Source organism: Culex pipiens, chromosome 1 (assembly GCF_016801865.2).
Source record: "Culex pipiens pallens isolate TS chromosome 1, TS_CPP_V2, whole genome shotgun sequence".
NCBI classification, from domain to species: domain Eukaryota; kingdom Metazoa; phylum Arthropoda; class Insecta; order Diptera; family Culicidae; genus Culex; species Culex pipiens.
This window is the reverse complement of record NC_068937.1, coordinates 64,132,745-64,138,284: the sequence shown is the minus strand read 5'-3', so window position 1 is coordinate 64,138,284 and position 5,540 is coordinate 64,132,745. Positions and strand designations below refer to the sequence as shown.

At 43.1% G+C, this 5,540-nt stretch overlaps 1 long non-coding RNA gene across 1 annotated transcript; it reads left to right on the top strand.

Moving 5' to 3' along the window:
- The first annotated feature begins 3,002 nt into the window (after window positions 1-3,002).
- On the top strand, window positions 3,003-5,059 carry LOC128093637 (uncharacterized). Its single transcript, XR_008212648.1, has 3 exons — window positions 3,003-3,635; window positions 3,706-3,932; window positions 4,256-5,059. It is a non-coding gene; the product is annotated as an uncharacterized LOC128093637 (long non-coding RNA).
- The last annotated feature ends 481 nt before the right edge of the window (window positions 5,060-5,540 follow it).

The following is a 5,540-nucleotide window of genomic DNA, read 5'->3' as shown; positions in this document are numbered from 1 at the left end:
AATCAGCTGATTGAGTTGAGTTGGCATCACTGCTTTACGCCAGGGAGAAATCATTCATGTTCTGCAACTGGCGACTAAATGCAATCGGAGCATTCCGACGTCAATTGTAAGGTGACCATTGGCCGGATGGTTCCGTTGATATCGTAGCGGCGGTCACTCCTGCACGCCTGCAGATTATCCGGACCGGGCAGGTGTTCTACAGCCGCGTCAGTTTCGAGTTGCCCATGCCCTGCTTGGACGACTCGCGGATGAGATCTCCCAGCGGACGACGCGAATCGTGGCCGCTGCCAGAAGCCGGCTGGACCTCTGCTGCCGTTTCAGAGGTTACCGCAGCTGCGGTACCAAAAGTCGCAGCAACTGCCGCGTCCGGACTTTTGAACTTCTTGCATCCTTCATTCATCCTCCAAAAATTATGTTCAACTCGGTCCTCTCGCTGAACGTAAAGAACTTGGCAAAAAAAGCAAGATTAACTCACAGAGCATCGAAAGCCTCGCCTCAGCAAACCGTTGCACGTTCGCAGCAGGTTCAGCTTGCAAGCGGTAAAGAAAAACTCCCTCATCCAGATCTAGATATTGTTTTCCACATAGGTGCACTTGTCAAAAATGCATCAAAAATGTCCCCCAGCACCACATCGGAGTACAGACTGTATAGGGAAACAGACTGGCCAATGCAAAATAAATAGGCACTGGCAACGTATGTTTTGCGCTTGCAACACTGCCAGTTTTGCTGGGCGTAAAGGGCGTTTGGTGTCCAGCGCGTTTGGTGTCCAGAAACATTGGCCAATTCCCTAGACAATCTGTACATCGGAGCGGTAATTTCCTACCGACAGGCAGCAATCGCAAACGAGAGAAACGTTTCGATCGCCTAGAGCTATTCACGTCTAAGATCTGGGCAACCCTAAGTGACCGTTGAACGGGTTCCTGCTGTACTGCCAGGATCAGAAGTCAAAAAATCTCCCCGGGACGAGTATCGATCCCAGAATAAATCCCTCTCGGAGCAGTGGTGCAAGCTGAGCGAGACCCAGAAGAAACCTCCCATCGACGAGCGGCCGCCGCTGTGGCCAAGTACCGCGAAGACATGCTAAAGTGGGAGGAAAAGATGATCGCCCAGGACAACGTGGACGTTGTTCCCCGGAAGAACATGCTGATTTCACCGCATACCAAGGACGTCGCACTCAATCGGCCGCACCATCCGCCAACGTTCCCAGCAGGTATTCGTTAATCTCGACAATCTTCTTTATCGTCTGCGAACCGATAAACTGACCGCCGGTGGCACGGGAATCGACCGCCACAATAACTTCACCCTGGAACCGGAAACTAAGCGTCGTCGTTCCTAATCTAATCTAATCTAATCGAACACAAGCGCAGCCAGTCCGAAGAAAGCATCCTGGAAGAACTTGTGGTAAGATTACGCCTCAAGTCCTTTCTTGTCAATATTAATGATTACAGTACATCCGAGTTACCCCGAAAATGTAAAGCAAAAATTAAAGCGGCCAGGCCTACTGCGTTGCATTAACCGCAGAGACAGATTCTGTGAACGGATCACATTTCATAGAATCATCAGGGGAGGAAGGATGCGTGGACATACCGTACCAAACGCTCCGAAACAGTTGTGGTGTGGTGTGTAAGTGTAAATTTGGCAGATAATAATATTTAGGGGCAGGGGGGGAAAGGGAGGGAGAGGAAATGTGGATGGGAGAAAAGGAAGGTGGGAATGGGATAATATGGATATATCATTTGATCAATAGAATATTATATAAAATAAGAGAATAAAATCATCTATCAAATAATGATAGATAAAATGGATAGATCTCACCAAGTCAAGATTCAACAGCTCCAGCAGGGTTTGGACTTATCATCAAAAGCCACTTGAATCGTAATTCTTCTAAGACTTCTGGACTTGAACAGGACTACAGTAAAGAACCGGGCAGCAACAATCAAGGTTTCAGTTCTTCCATCAGCAATCCTGGTACAGCTCGACCGGCAGCAAAGGCATAAGACGCCGCAAGTTGGTACTTCTCACCACACGATGCATTTAGTCTGCTACTGCTGGCCGGATTAGTAGATTGGAACAGGAGCATGATGACCACTTCATAAAGTGCTCCTGGTTTTGATATTCCACTGACACTACCTCAACCGCTACCACCATTAAAATTGTACAGGAACTCCGGTTTAAAAATTGAAATCGAACGTTTTAAAAAAAAAAATCAAATTCCAAAAATATGACAGCGGAAAAAATATACGTCTGTTCACGCTCTCAGATTACTTCGATCGGAAACTAAGCGTCGTCGTTCCGTGATCAAAGTCCATTTTGATGCTGCTGGATTCGCCATCGGCCTGAAGTTTGACCAGATTCTCCTCAGGCTGCCGAATAGAAGAGAAAATACCCGAACAATGACTCGGATGTTAGCCAGCACGAATATAATCTCCTCCCCGCTCCGCTACAAAAACATACCTTATGGAACGGTGGAACCGCCAGCGACAGACTGTTTTCCAAGTTGTGGCGGCCCAGCGAAATGTCCCGCTGGAAGGATTGGTAGCCATGGGGCCACCGGCCAGCAGCGAGCAGCTGGAGTATTCGCAAACGTCGGGAGAACCATTTTTCCACCGAAAAATCACAAAAAAAAATAGAATTTTTCTTCTGCTGAACAGCTCACACGGTTTGACCGACGACGTTTGACAGTTTGCTTTGACAGAAGTTGTCAAAAAGTTGGAGAGAGCGAGAGAGAAACAAGAGAGAAATGAGCATGGCGGCAGCTGTCACCCAGTCAAATCAATCCGAATTCTGAAACGGAATCTAATTAGAATCGTATACAACAACCGGTTCCGTCTTCGAACCGGTTGTTGCGTTTGAAACGGAATTAGTATACGATTCTAATTAGATTCCGTTTCAGAATTCGGATTGATTTGACAGGGCACGCGAGTGGTAAACTGCATTTAAAATGTATGGGGGAAATCAGGAAAAACTAATTATTTTGACGTAGGTTATTTTTTTATCTACTACCAGGAGAATTTTTACCCCACTCCCTTGCATGGTGTCGGAGATTTTTGAAAAAAAAACTGATTTTCCTTGTATAAATTTAAATTTCTTACCACTACTCGTACAGTGCCATCTCTTAGAAATTTTGCCGCGGCGGGTATCCTATTCTCTTAACACTGCAAATATTAATCATGCAAATAACTATTTTAATTAAAAACATATAAAAAAAATTAAATAATAAAAACCTTTAGCAGGTAAATTTCGCGCAACATTGCCTAAACGCACCTAACAGTGTATGTTTACATCCAGTTGGACATCTGTGCGCGTCGCGAAAACGTCAGCTGATGCTCAAGTGTTTTGCTGTAGTTTGCGTATTTCGCTGTTTGCGAATGAATGGAATACCCGATTCGAGTGGTAGTTTGACAGTTCGCTCCATAAGAAATACATTTCTCACTACCAATCGCGTCGGGTACTCCATTACGGTGCATTTTTTTTTTTGATGATGTTTCGTATGGATTCGAAACGAGTGCTGTGAAACTTGTGGACCACGTAGGTTTAGGATTGCTCGGCGTTAAACATCTGTGTTTGTGGATATCTTTCAAGACGGCATCCGTGATTCTTCTGAACGATCAAGAAGAAACAGGATAAATTTGAGAGTAAGTAGATTACAGCTGTAAAGTAAATCTTGATTGCGACAAGGATCCATTTGTTTTTGTTCACTTCTAGCCTAAACCCAGATCCAGCAGACGACCCTGATTGATACACGGATCAATAAGCTTCTGTTCGGTGCGGCTAATCCAGCCGGATTTGGCAAGTTGGCGGTCCAGACCTTTCCGAAATGGTCAAACCGACTTTCAGAGGGAACCTTTGTTGACGGAGCTGGAAACAGAACCGATTTCGCGTGGATTTTTTTTTTCAGAGAAAGCGAAGCATTTCGCAGCATGTTTTTGTTTGTATGTTGACATGTTTTATTGTGGAGCAACATTTGAATGGTTGTTGTTATTTATTTTATTAACATGACTTTAACCTAGATAGGTCATTCGTCACTTGCATTTGAAAGGGGTGGTCCGAAATAGATCTTACAGCATTTTTTTCATTTGAACACATGGAAAGAAAGGCCGTAAGAGCAATGTCGTACTGCCCTCTTCAATTGTTGCGCCAGTTATTGTCTATGTATTGCCAAGCTTTTTAGAATTTTTTTCGAGATCAAACAGCATCGAAAAAAAGAGGAAAAAGTGCAAAATTGCTGACATAGATTTTTTTTTAATATTTTCAGATAAACTCATAGTCTAGGATATAACGTATTGAAGAATATTACCAGCAACCTAATGGACAAATCAGATAAGTTAACATTAAATGTAGTAAGCTAGATACTGTGCAGTTTGTTTTCTTTTTTCAGGTTTAAACCAAGAGCAACAAGATCACCAGGTGAACTCTCGATAGCCCGGCGTTGCACGACTGCTTCGTTTTCCTTCAGAAGCGGCTGCTGAAGTTACGTTAAACTTGGAACCCATCCATCCGACCGACGATTTCCACAGGATGGCGGAGATGGAGCTGATATTCGGTCAACTTTCTACCGCATTGGATGCCTCCTTGATCTGTGATTTTTTTTTTCCTCTGTATAATTTAATCCTAAGACTTTTTGTGGATTTTTTTGTGTTTTTGTGAAATAAAAAAATAAATAAGCTATTTGACCAAAGCAAAATAAATGTTTCTAGCTCAAAATTCCGAAAATCCTTGAAAAATTGATGTTCATTCGAATTGTTACAACTATTTCCCTAAATGTAATGCGCCATGAAAAATCACTGAAATAACTATTTAAAACCATAAAAATACCATTTGAGAAATGGTGAAATCCCTAAAATATATACGCAAAAATGAACTTTCAAAAAGCATTTGACAAAGTGTCGCTAGAAGAAAAAATCAAATAGTGAATATTGCTAACAACATATATGGGGAATAGTTCACTATTTGAGAGACAGTGAGGAATTAAAAAAATGATTTACCAAATAGTGGCTATACAATTTGTCAAAATGTTGATTGAATATTTAACAAATGATTTCCAAACGGTTTTTTTCTATACGGGAAACTATATCGATTGTGATCAGGAACTTAAAAAAACGTTATGAGATAAGGTCACCATTTGTAATAATGTTATTTGGCGGACCTCGATAACTATTTGTTAAATGGTTACCATACGTAATAGAGTTATTTTAATGTTCATAATGGTCAACAATTTTCTTGATAACTTTGTAAAGAGGTTTCGGGGAGGCCGGAATAAAACACGCGGTTTAAGATTAGCGAAAAGAAAAATAGCGTGTATTCTCTTGAGTGGTTTGTCACAGACTGGTAGCGGAAGTGCAGCTGTCAAACAGCAGCAGCCCGCGTGTGCCCAGTGGGCTTGAGCGTCGTAGGGGCGAACAGAGTGCGGTGGTTGCCAACTTATCACCCCTGCTCAATCACAGCACGTCTCCTCCAATCCCAGCTTGGCGCGAAGATCCTTGAAGACAGCTGCCGGCAGACCCTTGGTCATGATGTCCGCTTGTTGCTCCGCAGAGCGC